The sequence below is a fragment of the Bos taurus genome, chromosome 16 (genome assembly GCF_002263795.3).
Source record: "Bos taurus isolate L1 Dominette 01449 registration number 42190680 breed Hereford chromosome 16, ARS-UCD2.0, whole genome shotgun sequence".
In the NCBI taxonomy this organism is placed as follows: domain Eukaryota; kingdom Metazoa; phylum Chordata; class Mammalia; order Artiodactyla; family Bovidae; genus Bos; species Bos taurus.
The window spans coordinates 54808814-54835221 of NC_037343.1; the positions used below are offsets into that span (position 1 = coordinate 54808814).

The following is a 26408-nucleotide window of genomic DNA, read 5'->3' on the forward strand; positions in this document are numbered from 1 at the left end:
ATCACAACTAGATAAAGCCAGCACACAGCAACAAAGACTCAGTGCAATCAAAAATAAATAAATAAATATTAAAAAAATTTTTAAATGACATATCTGATAAATTTATGAATATTAAAGTAGCCAAAGAGAAAAAGTCCCTTGAATGATCTCATGGGTTCTAGTAAATGGAAAGCTTAAGAAAAATAGGAATTCTTATTTTTGTATCCATTCAGCCAGGCTTCGTCTTTTGGTTGGGGCATTCAACCCATTTACATTTAAGGTAATTATTGATAAGTATGATCCCGTTGCCATTTACTTTGTTGTTTTGGGTTTGAGTTTATAAACCTTTTCTGTGTTTCCTGTCTAGAGAAGATCCTTTAGCATTTGCTGAAGAGCTGGTTTGGTGGTGCTGAATTCTCTCAGCTTTTGCTCGTCTGTAAAGCTTTTGATTTATTCTTCATATTTGAAAGAGATCCTTGCTGGGTATAGTAATCTGGGTTGTAGATTTTTCTCTTTCATCACTTTAAGTATGTCCTGCCATTCCCTCCTGGTCTGAAGAGAATCTATTGAAAGATCAGCTATTATCCTTATTGGAATCTCCTTGTGTGTTACTTGTTGCTTTTTCCTTGCTGCTTTTAATATTTGCTCTTTGTGTTTGATATTCATTAATTTTATTAATATGTGTCTTGGGGTGTTTTGCCTTGGGTTTATCCTGTTTGGGACTCTGGGTTTCTTGGACTTGGGTGGCTATTTCCTTTCCCATTTTAGGGAAGTTTTCAACTATTATCTCCTCAAGTATTTTCTCATGACCTTTTTTGTCTTCTTCTTCTGAGACTCCTATGATTCAATGTTGGGGCATTTAACGTTGTCCAAGAGGTCTCTGAGGTTGTCCTCATTTCTTTTCATTCTTTTTCCTTTTTTCCTCTCTGCTTCATTTATTTCCACCATTCTATCTTCCACCTCACTTATCCTATCTTCTGCCTCAGTTATTTTACTGTTGGTTCCCTCCAGAGTGCTTTTGAATTCAGTTATTGCATTATTCATTATTGATTGTTTTTTATTTCTTCTAGGTCCTTGTTAAACATTTCTTGCATCTTCTTAATCCTTCTCTCTATTCTATTTATCTGTAACTCCATTTTGTTTTCAAGATTTTAGATCTTTACTGTCATTATTCTGAATTCATTTTCAGGTAGACTCCCTATCTCTTCCTCTTTAGTTTGGTTTGGTGGGCATTTATCATGTTCCTTTACCTGCTGAATATTTCTCTGCCTTTTCATTTTGTTTAGATTGCTAAGACCCCTATATATGCTGTCTACAAGAGATCCACCTCAAAACAAGGGACACATACAGACTGAAATTGAAGGGCTGGAAAAGATATCTCATGCAATGGAGACCAAAAGAAAGCAGAAGTAGCAATACTCATATCAGATAAAATAGACTTCGAAATAAAGGCAGTGAAAAGAGACAAAGAAGGACACTACATAATGATCAAAGGATAAATACAAGAAGAAGATATAACAATTATAAATATACATGCACCCAACATAGGAGCACCGCAATATGTAAGGCAAATGCTAACAAGTATGAAAGGGGAAATTAACAGTAACATGATAATAGTGGGAGACTTTAATACCCCACTCACAGCTATGGATAGATCAACTAAACAGAAAATTAGCAAGGAAAGACAAACTTTAAATGATGCAATGGACCAGTTAGACCTAATTGATATCTTTAGGACATTTCACCCCTAAAACAATGAATATCACCTTTTTCTCAAGTGCACATGAAACATTCTCCATGATAGATCACATCCTGGGCCATAAATCTAGTCTTGGTAAATTCAAAAAAATTGAAGTCATTTTAAGCATCTTTTCTGATGACAGTGCAGTAAGATTAGATGTCAACTACAGGAAAAGAACTATTAAAAATACAAACATATGGAGGCGAAACAACACGCTTCTGAATAACCAACAAATCACAGAAGAAATTAAAAAAGAAATCAAAATATGCATAGAAACAAATGAAAATGAAAACACAACAACCCAAAACCTACAGGATTCAGTAAAAGCAGTGCTAAGGGGAACATTCATAGCAGTACAAGCTTACCTCAAGAAACAAGAGAAAAATCATATAAATAACCTAACTTTACACCTAAAACTACTAGGAAAAGAAGAAATGAAGAACCCCAGGGTTAGTAGAAAGAAAGAAATCATAAAAATTAGGGCAGAAATAAATGAAAGAGAAACAAAGAAGATTATAGCAAAAATCAAAAAAACTAAAAGCTGGTTCTTTGAGAAGATAAATAAAATAGACAAATCATTAGCCAGACTCATCAAGAAACACAGGGAGATGAATCAAATCAACAGAATTAGAAACGAAAATGGAGAAGTCACAACAGATAACACAGAAATACAAAGGATCATAAGGGACTACTATCAGCAATTATATGCCAATAAAATGGACAATGTGGAAGAAATGGACAAATTCTTAGAAAAGTATAACCTTCCAAAACTGAATCAGGAATAGAAAATCTTCACAGACCCATCACAAGCATGGAAATCGAAACCGTAGTCAAAAATTTTCCAACAAACAAAAGCCCAGGACCAGATGGCTTCGCAGGTGAATTCTACCAAAAATTTAGAGAAGAGCTAAAAGCTATCCTACTCAAACTCTTCCAGAAGATTGCAGAGGAAGGTAAACTGCCAAACTCATTCTATGAGGCCACCATCACCCTAATACCAAAATGAGACAAAGATGCCACAAAAAAAGAAAACTACAGGCCAATATCACTGATGAACATAGATACAAAAATTCTCAACAAAATTCTAGCAAACAGACTCCAACAACATATTAAAAAGATCATATATCATGACCAAGTGGGCTTTATCCCAGGGAAGCAAGGATTCTTCAATATTTATAAGTCAATCAATGTGATATACCACATTAACAAATTGAAAGATAAAAAGCATATGATTAACTCAATAGATGCAGAGAAAGCCTTTGACAAAATTCAACATCCATTTATGATTAAAAAAAAAAAAAAAACTCTAGAAAGCAGGCATAGAAGGAACATACCTCAACACAATATAAGCCATATATGATAAACCCACAGCAAACATTATCCTCAATGATGAAAAATTGAAAGCATTTCCCCTAAAGTCAGGAACAAGACAAGGGTGCCCACTCTCACCACTACTATTCAACATAGTTTTGGAAGTTTGGGCCACAGCAATCAGAGAAGAAAAAGGAATAAAAGGAATCCAGATTGCAAAAGAAGAAGTAAAACTCTCACTGTTTGCAGATGACATGATCCTCTACATAGAAAACCCTAAAGACTCCACCAGAAAATTACTAGAGCTAATTAATGAATATAGTAAAGTTGCAGGATATAAAATTAACACACAGAAATCCCTTGCATTCCTATACACTAACAATGAGAAAACAGAAAGAGAAATTAAGGAAACAATTCCATTCATCATTGCAATGAAAAGAATAAAATATTTAGGAATAAACCTACCTAAATAAACAAAAGACCTATATATAGAAAACTATAAAACACTGATGAAAGAAATCAAAGAGGACACAAATAGATGGAGAAATATACCATGTTCATGGATCAGAAGGATCAATACAGTGAAAATGAGTATACTACCCAAAGCAATCTATAGATTCAATGCAATCCCTATCAAGCTACCAACAGTATTCTTCACAGAGCTAGAACAAATGATTTCACAATTTGTATGGAAATACAAAAAACCTCGAATGGCCAAAGCAATCTTGAGAAAGAAGAATGGAACTGGAGGAATCAACCTACCTAACTTCAGACTTTACTACAAAGCTACAGTCATCAAGACAGTATGGTACTGGCACAAAGACAGAGATATAGACCAATGGAACAAAATAGAAAGCCCAGAGATAAATCCACACATCTATGGACACCTTATCTTTGACAATGGAGGCAAGAATATACAATGGAGAAAAGACAATCTCTTTAACAAATGGTGCTAGGAAAACTGGTCAAACACTTGCAAAAGAATGAAACTAGAACACTTTCTAACACCACACACAAAAATAAACTCAAAGTAGATTAAAGATCTAAACGTAAGGCCAGAAACTATAAAACTCCTAGAGAAAACCATAGGCAAAATACTCTGACATAAATCACAGCAGGATCCTCTATGACCCAGGTCCCAGAATATTGGAAATAAAAGGAAAAATAAACAAATGGGACCTGATTAAACTTAAAAGCTTTTGCACAACGAATGAAACTATAAGCAAGGTGAAAAGACAGCCTTCAGAATGGGAGAATATAATAGCAAATGAAGCAACTGACAAAGAATTAATCTCCAAAATATACAAGCAGCTCATGCAACTCAGTTCCAGAAACATAAATGACCCAATAAAAAAATGGGCCAAAGAACTAAACAGACATTTCTCCAAAGAAGACATACATATGGCTAACAAACACATGAAAAGATGCTTAACAAGAGAAATGCAAATCAAAACCACAATGAGGTACCATCTCACACCAGTTAGAATGGCTGCTATCAAAAAGTCTACAAGCAATAAATGGTTTAGAGGTTGTGGAGAAAAAGGAACCCTCTTACACTGTTGGTGGGAATGCAAACTAGTACAGCCACTATGGAGAACAATGTGGAGATTCCTTAAAAAACTGGAAATAGAACTTCCATACGACCCAGCAATCCCACTACTGGGCATACACACCAAGGAAACCAGAATTGAAAGAGACACGTGTATCCCATTGTTCATCACAGCACTGTTTACAATAGCTAGGACATGGAAGCCACCTAGATGTCCATCGACAGATGAATGGATAAGAAATCTGTGGTACACATACACAATGGACTATTACTCAGCTACAGAAAAGAATGCATTTGAATCAGTTCTAATGAGTTGGATGAAACTGGAGCCTATTAAACAGAGTGAAGTAAGTCAGAAAGAAAAACACCAATACTGTATAATAATGCATATATATGGAATTTATAAAGACGGTAACAATGACCTTATATGCAAGACAGATAAAGAGACACAGATGTAAAGAACAGACTTTTGGACTCTTGTGGGAGAAGGCGAGGATGGGATGATTTGAGAGAATATCACTGAAACATGTATATTACCATATGTGATATAGATTGCCAGTCCAGGTTCAATGCATGAGACAGGGCACTCAGGGCTGGTGCACTGGTACAAGCCTGAGGGATGGGATGGGGAGGCAGGTAGGAGAGGGGTTCAGGATGGGGGACACATGTACACCCACAGCTGATTCATGTGAATGTATGCCAAAAACCACTACAATATTGTAAAGTAATTAGCCTCCAATTAAAATATTTTACACAAATGAATTATTTTACACAAAAAAAGAAAAGAAAAATAGGAATTCTTAAATGAGGAGCTTCTTTGGAAAAGTTATTATAATCACCAAGTCTAATTCATTCATCCATTTTAGCAGCCTTTTATTGAACTTTTTCTAAATTTCACTCCCTGTGATAGTGATTGCCAATGATTCAGTGGAAACGTGTCAGTGATTGTGATGAAGTCCTAAGTGAACATTGAGAGTTTTTATAAAACTTTCCAAATTTATTTTAGTTTTTGTGAGCTAGCTAAATATGAAAAGTAATTTGGTACCTACTCTCTTCCCTCCGATTTCCTCATAACACATTTGGTTTCTAAATGTTAAGCCCATGAGCCACAACTACTGAAGCCCATATACTCTAGGGCACATAAGCTCCAACTACTGAACCTGTATGCTGGAGCTACTGAAGCCCCCACACCCTGGAGCTGCACAACACAACTACTGAGCCCACATGCTACAACTACTGAAGTCCATGTGCCTGGAGCCTGTACTCTATAACTGTGATAAGAACTGATAAGAAAAAGACTAGATAATCAAGATCTCTGCCCTCTAAGATATATAGGTATAAGACTATACAAAGACTATAAGATGTATAGGTATCAGTTCAGTTCAGTTCAGTTCAGTCGCTCAGTAGTGTCCGACTCTTTGTGACCCCATGAATCGCAGCACACCAGGCCTCCCTGTCCATCACCAACTCCTGAAGTTTATTTACCCAAACTCATGTCCATCGAGTCGGTGATGCCATCCAACCATCTCATCCTCTGTCGTCCCCTTCTCCTCCTGCTCCCAATCCCTCCCAGCATCAGCGTCTTTTCCAATGAGTCAACTCTTTGCATGAGGTGGCCAAAGTATTGGACTTTCAGCTTCAGCATTAGTCCGTCCAATGAACACCCAGAACTGATCTCCTTTAGGATGGACTGGTTGGATCTCTTTGCAGTCCAAGGGACTCTCAAGAGTCTTCTCCAACACCACAGTTCAAAAGCATCAATTCTTCAGCCTTCAGCTTTCTTCACAGTCCAACTCTCACATCCATACATGACCACTGGAAAAACCATAGCCTCGACTAGACAGACCTTTGTTGGCAAAGTAATGTCTCTGCTTTTGAATATGCTATCTAGGTTGATGATAACTTTCCTTCCAAGGAGTAAGCCTCTTTTAATTTCATGGCTGCAATCACCATCTGCAGTGATTTTGGAGCCCAAACAAATAAAGTTATATATAGGTATGCTGCTGCTGCTGCTAAGTCACTTCAGTCGTGTCCGACTCTGTGCGACCCCACAGACGGCAGCCCACAAGGCTCCGCAGTCCCTGGGATTCTCCAGGCAAGAACACTAGAGTGGGTTGCCATTTCCTTCTCCAATGCATGCAAGTGAAAAGTCAAAGTGAAGTTGCTCAGTCATGTCCGACTCAGCGACCCCATGGACTGCAGCCCACCAGGCTCCTCCATCCATGGGATTTTCCAGGCGAGAGTACTGAAGTGGGGTGCCATTGCCTTCTCCATATATAGGTATAAGACTATACAAAGACTATACAAAGCAAGGCTATAGTACTACTGTACTGAAGTAATATTTAATGGTACTATTGTATAGCTGAACATGCAGGACTTTTTCATTGTTACTATCTAGTTTATTTAAACCAAACTGTGATAATACAGAGAGACTGAGGGGGCAGCTGCTCAGATCTTTGTGGATTACAGATGCAGTCTGGCTGGAGAGAAGTCAATAACAGACTAATCAGTTGCATAAATACACAGAATGTAAGACACAAGACATTTCACAGCTTTTTGCTTCCAATGTAAACTGTATGTTACAACTTTACATTTTAAATTACTGCTCCACATATTCTGTAACAATAGCTAAGAATGTAATAGTTCTATCCCCCTGACATAAGCAGACATTGGAGAAAAGTGCAAGAGCTTCTAAGTCAAAGGGTCCTGTATTCCAGCTTTGCATCTAGATATCTGGGACCCTGAGAAAACTATCTCAATTCTGTAAACCTGGCTTTCTTTATTTGTAAAGAGAGAAACACGGAGAGAGAGAGAGAGAGAGAATAAAACCTACTTTTTAAGGTTAAAAAATATAATGAGATAATATAAGGGAAAACATCTACAATGATAACTTAGAATATTAGGTGCTTCAACAATATCATTTGGCTTCCTTTTCTTTTAGTCCAAAGTTCATGTCTGGCAGAGATTTAAAATTTCTATCAGCCTCACTTTTATACTTGTGTGTTTTTCATGTTGTAATGCACACTGTTAGTTTTATTTCCCAGAGAAAATTATTTCTAACTTCAACATCTAGAGATCAAATGTATTATTAGAAAATGGCAGGGAAGAGAGTATGTACTTTTAAATTAGTAATTTAAAATTACTTTTTAAATTTAGCTAACTCACAAAAACTAAAATAAATTTTGAAAGCTTTAATACAAACTGTCAATGTTCACTTAGGACTTTATCAGGATCACTGCCACTGAATTATTGACAAAGCCACATATAGAAATAGAGATAGCTCTTCAAAAAGTTGGTTCAGTCTCTCTCCTTGGAACATTTCTGCTTTTTATGGCTGCAAGTACTTTTTTCAATGTACTTTTAAAGAGAGAGAAACTACTTTAATCTGGAGCCCTTTGATTCAAAAAGTCATATAGAGGCAGTCTCAGTTAATCCAGTGACTCTTTCTAATGATCATTAAATGAGAACAAAGAAAAATGTGCCTACAGCAAAACAAAACCAGGGTTTTTTTTTTTTGTCAGCCTCTTGACAAATCTGTATGCAGGTCAGGAAGCAACAGTTAGAACTGGACATGGAACAACAGACTGGTTCCAAATAGAAAAAGGAGTATGTCAAGGCTGTATATTGTCACCCTGCTTATTTAACTTATATGCAGAGTACATCATGAGAAACGCTGGGCTAGATGAAGCACAAACTGGAATCAATATTGTCAGGAGAAATATCAATAACCTCAGATATGCAGATGACACCACCCTTAGGGCAGAAAGTGAAAAAGAACTAAAGAGCCTCTTGATGAAAGTGAAAGAGGAGAGTGAAAAAGTTGGCTTAAAGCTCAACATTCAGAAAACTAAGATCATGGCATCTGGTCCCATTCAGTCCAGTTCAGTTCACTTCAGTCGCTCAGTCATGTCCGACTCTTTGCGACCCCATGAATCACAGCACGCCAGGTCTCCCTGTCCATCACCCACTCCCGGAGTTCACTCAAACTCACACCCATCGAGTCAGTGATGCCATCCAGCCATCTCATCCTCTGTCGTCCCCTTCTCCTCCTGCCCCCAATCCCTCCCGGCATCAGTATTTTCCAATGAGTCAACTCTTCGCATGAGGTGGCCAAAGTACTGGAGTTTCAGCTTTAGCATCATTCCTTCCAAAGAAATCCCAGGGCTGATCTCCTTTAGGATGGACTGGTTGGATCTCCTTGCAGTCCAAGGGACTCTCAAGAGTCTTCTCCAAAACCACAGTTCAAAAGCATCAATTCTTCGGTGCTCAGCCTTCTTCATTACTTCATGGCAAATAGATGGGGAAACAGTAGCAGACTTTATTTTGGGGGGCTCCAAAATCACTGCAGATGGTAACTGCAGCCATGAAATTAAAAGACGCTTACTCCTTGGAAGGAAAGTTATGACCAACCTAGATAGCATTTTCAAAAGCAGAGACATTACTTTGCCAGCAAAGGTCTGTCTAGTCGAGGCTATGGTTTTTCTAGTGGTCATGCATGGATATGAGAGTTGGACTATAAAGAAAGCTGAGCACCGAAGAATTGATGCTTTTGAACTGTGGTGTTGGAGAAGACTCTTGAGAGTCCCTTGGACTGCAAGGAGATCCAACCAGGCCATCTTAAAGGAAATCAGTCCTGAATATTCACTGGAAGGACTGATGTTGAAGCTGAAACTCCAATACTTTGGCCACCTGATGCGAAGAGCTGACTCATTTGAAAAGACCCTGATGCTGGGAAAGATTGAAGGAGGGAGGAGAAGGGGATGACAGAGGATGAGATGGTTGGATGGCATCACTGACTCAATGATCATGAGTTTGAGTAAACTCCAGGAGTTGGTGACGGACAGAGAAGCCTGGCATGCTGCAGTCCATGGGGTTGCAAAAAGTCAGACATGACTGAGTGATTGAACTGAGTATGCAATCTGAACTGAACTGAGAGTCAAAAGCGAAAGTGAAATTAAAAGTGAAAGGTGCTCAGTCGTGTCCCCTTCTCCAGGGGATCTTCCTAATCCAGGTCTCCCACATTGCAGGCAGATTCTTTACTGGCTGAGCCACCAGGGAAGCTGAAGAATACTGGAGTGGGTAGCCAAACCCTTCTCTTTGTGACCCCATGGACAATACAGTCAATGGAATTCTCCAGGCCAGAATATTTGAGTGGGTAGCCTTTCCCTTCTCCAGGGAATCTTCCCAACCCAGGGATCGAACCCTGGTCTCCCACATTGCAGGCAGATTCTTTACCAGCTGAGCCACCAAGGAAGCCCAATACAGGAGTGTGTAGCCTAATCCTTCTCCAGTGGATCTTCCCTACCCAGGAATTGAACTAGGGTCTCCTACATTCCAGACAGATTCTTTACCAGCTGAGCTACTAGAGATTTGTCCAGAAAAAAACACAATCACACTGTATTTGAATACTGCTGCATTAGTGCAATGTGAAAGCTTCACTCCCCTTGCCCCCAACTTTCTGCTTCCTATAGATAAGTGGTTTTGTGTCTGGAAAGGAAAAGATATACATCTTACAAGGTTGAATCTATATTAATCCGTCAACTTAAGTGACACAGGAAAAATATTTTAAGGCACAATGCTTAGCTTTGAAGAAGAAATGATGCGACGACAGCAGGAAGGATTCAAGGGAACCTTCCCTGATGCGAGAAAGCAAGAGATACGGATGGGTCAGATGGCGATGGGAGGTGCTATGGGCATAAACAACAGAGGTGCCATGTCCCCTGCTCCTGTGCCAGCTGGTACCCCAGGTCCTCCAGGACCAGCCACTATGATGCCAGATGGAACCTTGGGATTGACCCCACCAACAACTGAACGCTTTGGCCAAGCTGCTACAATGGAAAGAATTGGGGCAATTGGTGGAACCCCTCCTGCATTCAACCGTGCAGCTCCTGGAGCTGAATTTGCTCCAAACAAATGTCGCCAATACTAATAAAATTGCAGTGTCTAGTTTCCCAAAGCCCTTAAAAGAAGGACCCTTTTTGGACTTAATCGAATTCTACTCTGGAAAAGTGTTAGGGATTCCTCCCAATAGTTTAGGTCTTCCCTGCCTGTAGTACTCTAGGGACTATGTTGGAGGCAGAGGGTAAGGGAGGGGTGATATTTAACAAATCAGTTCTATGTGGTATATCCTTTCACTAATCAATTCTGTGTGGTGCATTCCTAAAATCTCATGTGATTGTTGAGAGCCTGCGAGGGCCAGGGAGCCATGACCAAATGGATCCAGTTAGAGCCCCCATTAATCTTAATCATTCCACTCTTTGTCCACCCTGTTCTATTTGCTTTCTTGTTCTTACACCCCCCTCACCAACCCCAATCGGTAAAGAATCTGCCTGCAATGCTGGAGACCTGGGTTCGATTCCTGGGTCAGAAGATCCCCTGGAGAAGGAAATGGCAACCCACTCCAGTATTCTTGCCTGGAGAATCCCATAGACAGAGGAGCCTGGCAGGCTACAGTCCATGGGGTCGCAAGAGTCAGACACGACTTAGTGCACTGCCTCTCTTAGCTTTGAGGAGATAAGTTATGCAGGTATATAGCTTCTAGGAGCTATCAGGGAAGCCCATTATCACCAAAACTAGGATCTAATAGAAAAACCTGTAATCACTTTTTAAAATCCAGATGCATATCAGAATTATCTTGAAATTTTTTGAAAAATACAAATGCTCAGGTATTGCTTTTCTCCCCAGTGCTCCAGATATGTTTCTAATGAGCTGTTATGTTTAAAAACTAGACTATATGATGACCTTTTACTTTTATCTAGTTTGTTTCACTTTATTTCATATGCAGTGCTTAATTTTTTATGTTCTCCAATTTTTCCATCTCTTCTCTTTTTTTGATGTTCTTTTAAGCCTTTATCAAGTGTAGTAGAAAAGCTTTTGTATACATATATAAAAATATGTATAATATATATATATCTTTTACAAAATTTATAAGTTTTTGCCTAATTAAAAAAATTATGACATTTTGACTCCACTTGTTTGATCTAGTATGAATAGAATGCTAGATTTCTAATTAAAAAATAGATATGCAACAAGGTTTACTGCATAGCATAGGGAATATCTTATAAGGGATATCTATAGTCAATATCTTATAAGAACTTATGATGGAAAATAACTTCAAAAATAATATATGTGTATTTTTATAACAATCATCTTGCTGTGTACCTGAAACATTTCAATTGTACTTCAATAAATTATATATATTTATTTTAAAAATTGAAAAAAAAATGTAGGGAAATGGGAATACTGCATCACTAATCATATCACTAGTTTTTCCAGGAGATCCACATTCTATACCAAACAGGCAAGGCTGGAATCAAGTTATGTGGGGCCCAAAGCTTATACAGGAGAGGTCTCATTTAAGAAAAAGAATTTTTAAAATATGACTATAAAATCAGGTAAAAAGTGAATATTTATTAAGAAAAATAAGAGCAATTACTTTAAAAAAAGTAAAAGAAGGCCAAAAAATACAATGACATAATCCAGAAAATAACTTTTTATTAATTATATGTTTCTATAATACTATTTTCCTACATTTTCCTGTTTTCTAGCCAGCTACTCTTTTTTTCTTTTTTAGAATTTGCTTTCTTATTTTTTATTAATATGCAATTGACATATAATAAGTTTCAAGGGCACAACATAAATGATTCAATATTTGTATATATTGTGAAGTGATCACCACAATAAGTCTAGTTAACATCTATCACCAAGAATAGTTACACATTTTTTCTTGTGATGAGAACTTTTAAGATATATTCTCTAGGAATTTTCAAATATACAATACAGTATTTATTAACTATAGTCACCATCATGTACTTTACATCTCCAAAACTTATTTATTTAATAAACAGAAGTTTGTACCTTTTACCACCTTCATCCATTTCACCTACCACCACCCTACATCTGGAAACCACCAATCTATATTCTCTGTATCTATGAGTCTGAGCGTTGCGCCGGGGGCAGGTGTAGGTGGGTGTGGGAGGTTTATTCTACAAATAAGTGAGACCATACAAATGGCAAAAACTCCTTCCTTTTTTGGCTGAGTAATATTCCATTTTATATATGTATAGTCATACATATATATGAGACTATCATTTCCCCATTGTATTCTTTGCTCCTTTGTCATAAATTAATTGATATATATATCTGAATTTCTATCTGTCTGACATGTATATCTGCCTGGGATTTCTAACAATGATCTTTGTGTTTGTTTTTATGCCAATACAATGCTGTTTGGATTACCAGTTTTGTAATACAGTTTGAAATTAGGAATCCTGTTGTCCCCTGTTTTGTTCTTCTTTCACACGCTTTCTTCGGCTATTTGGGGTTTTCTGTGGTTCTATACAAATTTTAGGATTGTTAATTCTATTTTTGTGAAAAATATTATTGGGTATTTTATAGGGATTGAATTTAATCTATAGTACTTCAGATATTTTAACACTATTACTTTTCTAACCCATAAGCATGAAATATCTTTCATTTGTATTTTCTTTGATTCCTTTCATCAATATCTTATACTTTTCTCTATACAGATCTTTCAATCTATTCCTAAATTTTTTAATTTTTGGCTGTATTTGTAAATGAAATTGATTTCTTAATTTCTCTGATAGTTCATTTTACTGAATAGAAATGCAGCAGACTTTTGTAAATTGATTTTATATTCTGCAATTTTAGTGAATTTGTTATTAGTTCTGATAATTTTTTGGTGAAGTCCTTAGTGTTTTCTATCTATAATATGTCATTTGCAAATATTTACTGTTTTATTTCTTCTTTTCTGATTGATGCCTTCTGTTTATTTATTTTTGCCTAATTGCCCTTCCTAGGACTACCAATACTATGTTGAATAAAAGCAGTAAGAGTCAATATCCTTGTCTTGTTCCCAAGCTTAAAGGAACTATGGACTTTTCATATATGGCTTTATTATGTTGAGATATGTTCCCTCTATACCCACACTTAAAAGTTTTATCATAACTGGATGCTGATTTTGTCAAATATTTTTTCTACATCTTGAGATGATCATATTTTATCCTTTGTTAATGTGGTTTATCATATTGATTGATTCACAGTTGGTGAGTTATCCTTGTATACCTGGAATAAATTCCATTTGATCATGCTATATGATCCTTTTAATGTATTATTGAATTTTATTTGCTAAATATTTTGTTGAGTATTTAGCATTTATGTTCATCAGAGATACTGAGCTACAATTTTGTCTTCTCGTGGTGTTTTTGGCTGGTTTTGGTAACCAGGTAATCCTTGTCTTGTAAAATGTTTGAAAGTATTCTATGCTCTTCAATTTTTCAGAAGAGTTTGAGAATTGATATTAATTCTTTAAATGTTTGGTAGAATTCACCACTGAAGTCATTTGTTGTTGTTGTTCAGTGGCTAAGTCATTTACAATTATTTTAATCCCATGGACCATAGCATTCCAGGCTCCTCTGTCCTCCACTAACTCCTGGAGTTTGCTCAGGTTCATGTCCATTGAGTCAGTGATGCTATCTAACATTTTATCCTTCACTACCCCTTTTATCCTTTTGCCTTCAATCTTTCCCATCACCTGGGTCTTTTTCAGTGAGTTGGCTCTTCACATCAGGTGGCCAAATTATTGGAGCTTCAGCTTTAGCAACCGTTCTTCCAATGAATATTCAGGGTTGATTTCCTTTAGGATTGACTGGTTTGATCTTCTTGCAGTCCAAAGGATCCTAGACCTGGAGCTGACTGTGGATCAGATCATGAGTTCCTTATTGCAAAATTCAGGCTTAAGTTGAAGAAAGTAGGAAAAACCACTAGGCCATTCAGGTATGACCTAAATTAAACTCTTTATGATTCTACAGTGGAGGTAATCAAGAGATTTAAAGGATTAGCTCTGGTAGACAGAGTGCCTGAAGAACTATGTGCGAACTTCATTACATTGTATAGGAGACAGTAGCCAAAACCATCCCAAAGAAAAAGAAATGCAAGAAGACAAAGTGGTTGTCTGAGGAGGCTTTACAAATAGCTGAGGAAAGAAGAGAGAAAAAACGCAAGGGAGAATGGGAAAGATATATTCAACTGAATGCAGAGTTTCAGCGAATAGCAAGGATAGATAAAAAGGCCTTCTTAAATGAACAATGCAAAGAAATAGAGGAAAACAATAGAATAGGAAACACTAGAGATATCTTCAAGAAAACTGGAGATATCAAGGGAACATTCATGCAAGGATGGGCATGATAAAGGACAGAAACAATAAGGACCTAACATAAGCAGAAGAGATGGCAAGAATACACAGAAGAACTATACAAAAAAGGTCTCAATGACACAGATAACAACAATGGTGTGGTCACTCACCTTGAGCTGGGCATCCTCGAGTGTGAAGGCATCTAGTCTTTTCTTTGTCAGGAGGCTCATGATTACTGAGTCCATTTCCTTATTCATTATTAGTCTGTTCAAATTTTCTATTTCTTCATGATTCAGTCTTGGAAAACTGTATGTTACTAGGAATTTATCTATTTCTTCTAGGTTGTCCAATTTATTGGCACACAATTGGTCATCAGTTCAGTTCAGTTCAGTCGCTCAGTCGTGTCTGACTCTTTGCAACCCCATGAATCGCAGCACGCCAGGCTTCCCTGTCCATCACCAACTCCCAGAGTTCACTCAGACTCATATCCATCAAGTCAGTGATGCCATCCAGCCATCTCATCCTCTGTCGTCCCCTTCTCCTCCTGCCCCCAATCCCTCCCAGCATCAGAGTCTTTTCCAATGAGTCAACTCTTCACATGAGGTGGCCAAAGTACTGGAGTTTCAGCTTTAGCATCATTCCTTCCAAAGAAATCCCAGGGCTGATCTCCTTCAGAATGGACTGGTTGGATCTCCTTGCAGTCCAAGGGACTCTCAAGAGTCTTCTCCAACACCACAGTTCAAAAGCATCAATTCTTCAGCGCTCAGCCTTCTTCACAGTCCAACTCTCACATCCATACATGACCACAGGAAAAACCATAGCCTTGACTAGATGAACCTTTGTTGGCAAAGTAATGTTTCTGCTTTTGAAAATGCTATCTAGGTTGGACATAACTTTCCTTCCAAGGAGTAAGCGACTTTTAATTTCATGGCTGCAATCACCATCTGCAGTGATTTTGGAGCCCAGAAAAATAAAGTCTGACACTGTTTCCACTGTTTCCCCATCTATTTCCCATGAAGTGATGGGACTGGATGCCATGATCTTCTTTTTCTGAATGTTGAGCTTTAAGCCAACTTTTTCACTCTCCACTTTCACTTTCATCAAGAGGCTTTTGAGTTCCTCTTCACTTTCTGCCATAAGGGTGGTGTCATCTACATATCTGAGATTATTGATATTTCTCCCGGCAATCTTGATTCCAGCTTGTGCTTCTTCCAGCCCAGCGTTTCTCATGATGTACTCTGCATATAAGTTAAATAAGCAGGGTGACAATATACAGCCTTGATGTACTCCTTTTCCTATTTGGAACCAGTCTATGTAGTCTCATAATTTTTTGTATTTCTATAGTACCTATTGGAACATCTCCTCTTTCAATTCTGATTTTATTTGAGTCCTCTCTTATTTTGGTGACAGTTTATATACTTTGTTTTCTTAGCTAAAGGTTTGTATATTGGGGGTGTTTTTTTTTTAATTGTTCTTCATTTCATTGCTCTTTTCTAGTCCCTATTTCATTTATTAGGGATTCCCAGGTGGCTCAGAAGGTAAAGCATCTGCCTGTGATGCAGGACACCCAGGTTCAGTCCCTGGGTCAAGAGGATCCCCTGGAGAAGGAAATGGAAACCCATTCCAGTACTCTTGCCTAGAAAATTCCATGGATGGAGGACCCTGGGGGGCTACAGTCCATGGGGTCACAAAGAGTTAGACATGACTGAGCGACTTCACTTTGATCTTTACAATTTCCTTCCTTCTACCAACTTTAGGGTTCATTTCTTCTTTCTATAGTTCCTTGAGGTGTAAAACTTGTTTATTTGAGATCATTCAAATTTCTTAATAAAAAATTTATCACTCTGAATTTCCCTTTAGAATTGCTTTTGCTGCATTCCATAATTTTTGGTATGTTGTGTTTCCATTTTTTCAAGGTACTTTTTAATTTCCCTTTTGATTTCTCCTTTGACTCATTAGTTGTTCAGTAGTATGTTGTTTAATCTCTACATATCTGTGAATTTTCCATTTTTCTTCTTGTAATTATTTTCTGGTTTCATACCATTGTGGTTGGAAAAGATAATTATATGAGTCAATCACCTTAAATCTAGTACAGCTTGTTTTATAGCTTAACATATGATCTACCCTGAAATACATTCCATGTGTGCTTAAGAATGTGTATTCTGTTGCTTTTGAACAGAATGTTCTGCATAGGTCTGTTAAGTCTATATTTTCTAATATAGAAAATATTAGAGATTTTTCTATATGTTGTTTAAGGTCCATATTCCCTTGCTGGTTTTCTGTTGACAGTAATCAAAACAGCATGGTACTGGCATAAAAGCAGACACACTGAAATGATGGAACTGAATAGAGACCCCAGATATAAACTCACCCATATATAGCCAACTAATACAACAATGGAACCAAGAATATACAATGGGGAAAGGATAATCTCTTCAATAAATGTATTGCTCAAATAAACAAAAACTCTTTGGTAACTTTAGTAATTTCAAAATATTAAAGGAGTCCCAAACTAAAAAGTTTGGGGATCACTAATATACACATACAAATAAGTCTCTTCCCCTTACCTATTTATTCCTCCAGTCACCAGTTTCCCTGACCAGAGGCAACCCCTCTTGATAGTTTCCTATGTGTTACATGTGTATGTAAGTAAATGTATCATGTATTTTTTTCTTTTTATAAACAGCAGTTTATTATGCACACTGACCGAGAATTCTGAAATGAGGAAAAGTAGTTACCATCATTTCATCACACTTTTCAACTCTTCCTTCTCCATGTCCTTGGAAACACATTGTGTGTCTACTCTTCCAGAAATTACTGAGTCTTTCAAAGCCACACACACTTTTCTTTGGATGCCCATCTGCCAATGACAGGGTGAGAAAAATGTATATCATATCTATGATTATAAGAAAATTTCCATTTTTAATATTTTTAATATCACCTTATCTTTGAGCTGGTAAGACAGTTCTACACTTGATCTTAGCCAAAAGGCCGAGAAGCGATGAGACAGTTCTAAATAATTAGAACACTAAGTCACTTTCTTCTCTTCAGGGGTGTAGTAACAATGCCAACATAACCAGAATGTAACCCAAAGACATGTATGAAATCTAGCCAAAGAAAATATCCTTCTTTAACTGTCTCTGGTACATTCTTAATTATTTCTAACTTAAAGTTTCTATTTTTTCCTTAATCTGCATATAATCTGAAATTTAACCCTTCCATTGAGATTTTTTATTATAGTTGATTTACAATATTGTGTTAATTTCTGCTGCCCAGCAAAGTGATTCAGTTATATAAATACATACATCCATTTTTACATTTTTTTCCATTATGGTTTATCACAGGATATTGAATATAGCTCCTTGTGCTATTATAAGAGAACTCCCATAAGTCTATCAGCTGATTTCTCTCCAATGAGTTTACTATCAATTACTCTATATTGTTCAGAAAACTCTATTTGATTTTTTTTCAAATGGCTAATCTCTTCTGTTTGTAAGGCCCTGTTTCTCTTTTATATTTTTATTCTCTCATTGGTTTATTTACTCAATTGCACATGTTTACTTTAGAAATTTGAATAATTCTGGTATCTGAAGTTCCTGGGAATTAACTCCTGTGATTTGTCTTGCAGGACATGGATTGAGGGTATGTCCTTCCAGACAAATTTAGCAATTTGCTTCTACCAGGTATCAAAGGATTCACTTTTATGGTAATTTATTGGTTTGATTTTTACTAAAGTATGTGGGAAACATAAATTTGAACCCCTAAACCATGTAAGAATAATCCTGTATGTACCATTCATCATGAAACACTTTTTTTCAGTTGGTACTGGACGAAAAAAGTTATTTTCTAGTCCACCTGTTCACTGTTGCTGCCACTGCAGGTATCTGCTTTGTGCACAAAGATCTCAGTGTCATCTCTAGGAGACATAAGGCCATGTCTCCTGATCTTGTAAGGCCATCAAAAACTAAGCACATGGGTTACTGAGACCTACAAACCCTTTCTAGTTTACATTTTACCCTTGAGTTTTGGCCCTGGGAATTGCCCCTCTTTTCTTGCAAATTCTTGTAAGTATGCATTGAAAAGAATGCCTGTTGTAGTTTGTCCAGCATTTCTAGATTTTTTTTTTGCATTGGAAAAGGTACCAGATACTCTAGTCCACCATACTGCTAGAAACAGAAGTCTTCATCACACTTTACTGATCAAGGTTAAGTCACCTAAAGACAAAACCAAATTTATCCTCCAAATTATTTCTCTTCTCATATACAAATCACCATATTTCTCCAACTCTGTAAGACAATGGAAAGGCAGACTCCCTTGTCAAAGTTATTATTATCAACCTAATTTACACATTCCTCTCTTATGAAAAACTGTAAATTGTAGAATTAGTCATGTTTTCCTCTTCCCTTGACTACTAAAGAGTACATAATCACAGCCAATGTCAAAAATCTATATCCAACATTTCTCTTCTCAGCCTTCCAGGCAGTCTGGCCATCAGAGGCTTCTTCCTCTAGCCTTCCCTTGCACAGCACCTGGTTTTACAGGCCACTTTTTCTCCCTCCTTGTTTACATATCCCCAGCCTCAGCTTTTTCTCCCTCCCTCATTTTCTCTCTCTCTTTCTCCTGTGCCTCCTCCCTCCCTCCCTCCCTCCAGTCCACTCCAGATTACGTCTCTGTCTGGTTCCTTTTCTAAATGAACATATAAAAATTCATCTAGATGTTCAACATATCTAAGGCTTTCCCATTTTTCCATCTTCCTTAGAAAGCAAAAAAAAAAAAAATCTCCTATACCATCTCAGATCTATATCCTGAGAATTACTTCTCATAAATCTACTACGACCTTGTTCATTCTTGAACTTGAACTGGTAGTTCATCTTTTCCCTTCCCACCACACTAGAAAGCCAAGTTTTATCTCCCTCTCCCTACAATTCTGACAGCTTCTCCTCCTTGTTCTACCTCAGTCTAACCCATTCCATCCTAGTGACCCAGCTGGAATGTCTAAACCAACCCCTAAATAAAGTGAGGATGATTATCAATTACCATATGGCAGAAAGTGAAGAGGAACTCAAAAGCCTCTTGATGAAAGTGAAAGTGCAGAGTGAAAAAGTTGGCTTAAAGCTCAACATTCAGAAAACGAAGATCATGGCATCCAGTCCCACCACTTCATGGGAAATAGATGGGGAAACAGTGGAAACAGTGTCAGACTTTATTTTTCTGGGCTCCAAAATCACTGCAGATGGTGATGGCAGCCATGAAATTAAAAGACGCTTACTCCTTGGAAGGAAAATTATGACCAACCTAGATAGCATATTCAAAAGCAGAGACATTACTTTGCCAACAAAGGTCCGTCTAGTCAAGGCTATGGTTTTTCCTGTGGTCATGTATGGATGTGAGAGTTGGACTGTGAAGAAGGCTGAGCGCCGAAGAATTGATGCTTTTGAACTGTGGTGTTGGAGAAGACTCTTGAGAGTCCCTTGGACTGCAAGGAGATCCAACCAGTCCATTCTGAAGGAGATCAGCCCTGGGATTTCTTTGGAAGGAATGATGCTAAAGCTGAAACTCCAGTACTTTGGCCACCTCATGCGAAGAGTTGACTCATTGGAAAAGACTCTGATGCTGGGAGGGATTGGGGCAAGAGGAGAAGGGGACGACAGAGGACGAGATGGCTGGATGGCATCACTGACTCGATGGACGTGAGTCTGAGTGAACTCCGGGAGTTGGTGATGGACAGGGAGGCCTGGCGTGCTGTGATTCGTGGGGTTGCAAAGAGTCGGACACGACTGAGCGGCTGATCTGATCTGATATAGTAATCAGTGGCCTGATGCTCAGAGATGCCTAACTCTGACATATAGACCATGGGGTTTCCAAGGATAAAATTTAGAGTTTTGAGTGACTCTTATTACAAAGACAGAAAAATATGAATTTTACAAACAAATACTTTATATAAGCCAGAATACTCTAGTATCAAAACCTTTCAATTTCATGACTTTGCTCAAGTGGGCTGCAAGCCATTTACCTGAAAAATACCCCCAAATCTTTGGGGAATGTTGGCCACAAATGCTGAGCTAACATTAATTCCTTATAACCAATAACACCACTCTACAGTATACCAGTCTGAGCAGGTGCTTATGCGAGTCAGGTGATAAGGAATTCTAACCCAATGTCAACTCACAGTACCAGAACTTTCAAAGTTTACATAGAGGTTTAATGGGGTTCAGCCACATACACAATTCAGACAGATGGTCTTAAAAAACCTTACATTTTTAAGGCTTCATCTTTGAAATGGCCTTAACTATGGGATGGTGTGGGTAGAACATATTGGGGTGGCCAAAAAGTTTGTTCAGATTTTTCTGTAAAATGTTACAAAAACCTAAACAAGCTTTTTGGTCAACCCAAAATATTCCAAGTACAGGGCAGGAAGTAAGGCGCTTTCAATTGTCGAGGTCTAGCTCTTGGGTCAACCAGCAGCGATGTCCTCCACTTATACAAAGATCTTTATTTTGTTCACTGATGTATCCCAAATACCTAGAACATAAAGAGGCAAACTCTTTTTTTTTTTTCTAACTGAGATTTTATTGGTTGTTTTGAGGATCACTACACAGACATTTCAATTTGTACACAATTCTTCACATATGTACCAGAAATCTAAAATATCATGTAGTTGTGATTCTTAACAGTTATTCCAGTGACTTTCCAGCTTAAAATTTGGAGCAAACTTTCCTTAACAGGAAATCAAGTACCAATATCTTCAAATATTGATACGTTGTTACATCATAAGTCCCACTGATTCACAATTTAATATCATATACACTACATACCCAAACTGTCAATCGTTCACAGCACATTAACCAAGTTACTAGGAAAACTGGACTACCACGACCAAAGATGTTATAGTATAGTGCACAAAATTCTGACCAGGACAGCCAAGATCAAAAAGTGGTTTGCTGTAGGAAATAATTCTACCAAAACGATATGGGAAGAGAAGTAATTTAAAGTGTTCAAGACATTAAATGCACAACTGACTCCAAACTGCCATTTAGTATGCTTTTGTGTTACAGGATATAAAAGCTACCCCCCATCTATGGAATGTTAAAGCTGACACCCAAGACAATCAAAGCCTCCCGTATCCAATATCCCACTATTTTCTGGTTGTACCAAAAAATAAACAACCAGCAAATGATTTCACCTCTTAAAAAAAAGCATTTACACTTAAAAAATGGGATGAGGTGGGATTCCCTTCTGTAAAGTTTCAGATGGCAGACATCTTGTGGACTATACAACTATTCAACTTGGCCTTCATAATTAGAAACCAGCTACAGATAATACGCAAGCAAACAGGTGTGGCTGGGTCCAATAAAACTTTATTTATGGATATTAAAACCTGAATTGAATATAGTCTTCACCTATCACAGAATATCCTTCATTTTATTTTTTCAACCACTTGAATATGTACAACAACAAAAAATTATTGGTTCACAGGCTGTACAAAAACAGGCAGCAGGCAGGATTTGGCCATGGGTCAGTTTGAAAACCACTGACCTAGAACATTGTAAGAGTGCTAATGGAAGCTTTTATGCCAAAGTACTCAAGGGTACTTGAAAGTGCTACATTATTTTAAGTATATTAGGCATTACTTATACAATCATGTTTATGTTTTACTGTGTTTTCCAAGTGCAGAGGAAAATTTAACTTACTTTATACACTGTGAACTATGATATATATATTTTTTGATATATTTAAATTAGTGAGACTAGAATAAGGATGTCCTCAATAAAACAGTAGATGGTAAACTCTCTGAACCCTTCCAGGGTCAAACTAGCCCAAATTTATCCAGCCTACTGCCTGTTTTTATATGTCCTGTGAACTGAGTGCTTTTTACATATTTAAGTAGTTGAAAAAATAAAAAGAAGAATATTCTGTGGTATGTGAAGACTACATTAAATTCAAGTTTCAATAGTACATGGTAAACAATTCTGGGTCCAAACATCTCATCTGTCTCAAATTATACCTAACCAAGAAGACCAAGTTCCCAGCCTGAGCCTTGGATTTGATTTTATTACTGCTTAAAAAGCAGGTACTATCTGGAAGTCAAGTGGTTAAGAGTCAGTACTTTCACTGCCTATGGGCCCAGAGTTCAATCCCTGGTTGGGGAACTAAGAGCCCACAAGCCACAGAGCATGGTCAAAGAAAAAATAAAGTTAAAAATAGCAACTAACAGGATTAGGAACTAAGCCAGTTATGATGACATGTGCATTTCTTATCAACTCATACTGAAAAAAAGAGTTAGTTAATCTCAGTGGCATAGAAAAGGCTGCATGGAGCAAAGATATGCACTATTGGACCTGGAGGATTATGTTAACATATTTTTAACCTGTGGGCCCCATTAAATAGAGAGCTCTGCAAAGGAAGTGGGGCCAGTTCCATTCCCACACTGGCTGGTTAGTTCAGGGATTATAGGCACATTCTGCTTTCCTAAGACTAAAGCAAACATTTCTCAGTCCCAGCCCGGCACACATAAAAGAAACAGGACCTTGGTATATAGTAGGTACTCAGGAAATATTTAAATAAATGGATGAATATATGGATAACTTTGAACTATTAGAGTAAAAAAAATGCATTCTAGTAAAGAGGCCATTAACGAATATTATTTACTCTGTTCTTGTCTTTTCTGTTACGGGAAACATAAGAAATATAAGCTCCACTGATTGGCCACTTACTCATTCACTAATTTCACAACCATATTACTAAATACATATGTTACAGAAACTCTTCAAGGAGCTGGGCCTACAAAGCTAAGACACCGGAGGGGCGCACACTAACTCTTATGGGTTCTAGGCACTTTTGTCTTCATGGGTCCCTTCCTCCAATAAAACAATATTAAAAGTTTTACCTTGTGTTAATATAAACACAAACGTACTTGGACTGGATTCATTATCATACTCATGTGTGCAATGTGTGCTAAGTCACTTCAGTCCTGTCCAACTCTGTGACCCTATGGACTGTAGCCTATCAGGCTCCTCTGTCACTGGGATTCTCCAGGCAAGAATACTGGAGTGGGTTGCCATGCCCTTCTCCAGAGCATCTTCCTGACCCAGGGACTGAACCCACATCTCTTATGACTCCTGTACTGGCAGGTGGGTTCTTTAAGACTAGACCCACCTGGGAAGCCCATTATACTCATGGTTATTATTTTTCATTACTTCTTCTGAATTTAAATGAAATTAAGACTACAACAATGTGGTAGGCCCCCAAAAGTATCGTGGGCCCTGGGTATCTATCCACTGTGCCTTATAAATGGGTCAGCCCCACAACAGTCCTCTGTCTTCCTGCCATCTCTCCTGAATAATTCAGTCTAAACATTAATTGAAGGGGCTGAGCAAGATAGGTAGGTGGGATTCCAGAGTGTGGGAGTCCTGCAGGGTAATTTTGGAGAGCTTCCAAGGTGGGGGCGGGGGGCACCTGTGGTGAGGGGGTAAGGAAGGCAGCTGTGTGGAGGGACAGTGACAGCAGTGGGAGGTATTAGGATCTGAGCAGAGTGAGGAGGAAATCTAGTTGTGAGTCAGGGTCACTATAGGGATGGCAGGATAGCTGAGAAGGAGCGCAGGAGGAGAGGGACCTCACTGCTCAGTGCAGATTGCTGAAGCCTGAGTGGAGTAGGGCAGATGTCTACGCAAGGGTGCTAGGTGGTGGCAGTGGCCCATTAAGAAGCCACTGGGGATCAGGAGGGACTCTTGGAAGGCTAGGAGAGCAGAAGAAATCGCCTGGAGTGGGGCCAAGCAGAATGATGAGGACATTAGCACAGTCTGGTGTGGGATGTCATAGCCTAGGCAGGGTGGATCAAAGGAAGTACTGTCAAACTGGGGACAATGTGATAACAGATTTGATAAATACTGATGACAACAGATTCAGTTCAGTTCAGTTGCTTAGTCGTGTCTGACTCTTTGTGACCCCATGAATTGCAGCACGCCAGGCCTCCCTGTCCATCACCATCTCCTGGAGTTCACTCAAACTCACGTCCATCAAGTAGGTGATGCCATCCAGCCATCTCATCCTCTGTCGTCCCCTTCTCCTCCTGCCTCCAATCCCTCCCAGCATCAGGGTATTTTCCAATGAGTCAACTCTTTGCATGAGGTGGCCAAAGTATTGGAGTTTCAGCTTTAGCATCATTCCTTCCAAAGAACACCCAGGACTGATCTCCTTTAGAATGGACTGGTTGGATCTCCTTGCAGTCCAAGGGACTTTCAAGAGTCTTCTCCAACACCACAGTTCAAAAGCATCAATTCTTCGGCGCTCAGCTTTCTTCACAGTCCAACTCTCACATCCATACATGACTACTGGAAAAACCATAGCCTTGACTAGACGAATCTTTGCTGGCAAAGTAATGTCTCTGCTTTTGAATATGCTATCTAGGTTGGTCATAACTTTCCTTCCAAGGAGTAAGCGTCTTTTAATTTCATGGCTGCAATGACCATCTGCAGTGATTTTGGAGCCCAGAAAAATAAAGTCTGACACTGTTTCCACTGTTTCCCCATCTATTTCCCATGAAGTGATGGGACCGGATGCCATGATCTTCGTTTTCTGAATGTTGAGCTTTAAGCCAACTTTTTCACTCTCCTCTTTCACTTTCATCAAGAGGCTTTTGAGTTCCTCTTCACTTTCTGCCATAAGGGTGGTGACATCTGCATATCTGAGGTTATTGATATTTTTCCTGGCAATGTTGATTCCAGATTGTGCTTCTTCCAGCCCAGCGCTTCTCATGATGTACTCAATAGATTAGAACTCAATAAATAAAATAGGAATCCATGAGGTCACACCAATATAAATGAATGAATCTGTTAACTGATTGATTTATAAGGAAAAGAGAAAGCTTTTCCTCATAGCAGAATACCAACTGATAAATGTAGAATGTAGAATGAATAAGCTAAATAAGAAAATCACTATCTGACAATCAACTTAATAATATTGATTCAGACAAGAATAATCAATGGATGCTAAAACTGATGGGTGAACATTTGATGCAGGATGGAATATTCAAATAGTCTCAAAATACCTCCCACAAAATACTAACTATAAAGGGGGAAAGAATACTTCAACAATAAGGAAGGCTGATCGAAGCAAATGTCACCGTTAATAAAACAAACTGGAATTGTGCACCACCTATTGGAGGCAGTGAAAAGACCATCACTACTGTGATATTCCTGCCCAAAAAAAAATTTTTTTTAAAGCCTGACTGAGAAGGCGGTCCTAAGATGGCAGAAGAATAGGATGGGGAGACCACTTTCTCCCCTACAAATTCATCGAAAGAACATTTGAACGCTGAGCAAATTCCACAAAACAACTTCTGAATGCTGGCAGAGGATATCAGGCACCCAGAAAGGCAGCCCATTGTCTTTGAAAGGAGAACAAAGGACTGAGCAGAGCTAGCCGGCTGCAGACCGGCCCATCCCCCGCTGGAGACAGGCAGGTGAGGGCAGCCAGAGCCAGAAGAGGGCACTCACGGCCCCAGAGAGGCATCATCTACCTAACTGCAAGCAGCCTTCATTGTTAACCAAGACTCCGTGTGATTGCGGACAGTCAACATCCACCGGGAGGGTCGCAGCCAGAGATCAGCTCCCCAGAGACACATGGCACACCTGAGAAGGTGCACCTGTTGTACACCCAGAAAACCGAGTGGCTGG

At 38.4% G+C, this 26408-nt stretch overlaps 1 protein-coding gene and 1 pseudogene across 9 annotated transcripts in view; both read right to left on the reverse strand.

The window, feature by feature from the left end:
• The window catches only part of AADACL3 (arylacetamide deacetylase like 3), a 160362-nt gene that overhangs the window by 32260 nt on the left and 101694 nt on the right, over window positions 1-26408 (reverse strand). For 2 of the 9 annotated variants that reach the window (XM_015475212.3, XM_059875795.1), the window contains one exon: window positions 17472-17593. The exons of the other annotated variants lie outside the window; for them this stretch is intronic. The gene's annotated coding sequence lies outside the window, so the exon portion shown is untranslated. The remainder of the gene's footprint in view (window positions 1-17471; window positions 17594-26408) is intronic. 9 annotated transcript variants of the gene reach the window in all.
• On the reverse strand, window positions 17582-17736 carry LOC112441914 (uncharacterized; annotated as a pseudogene).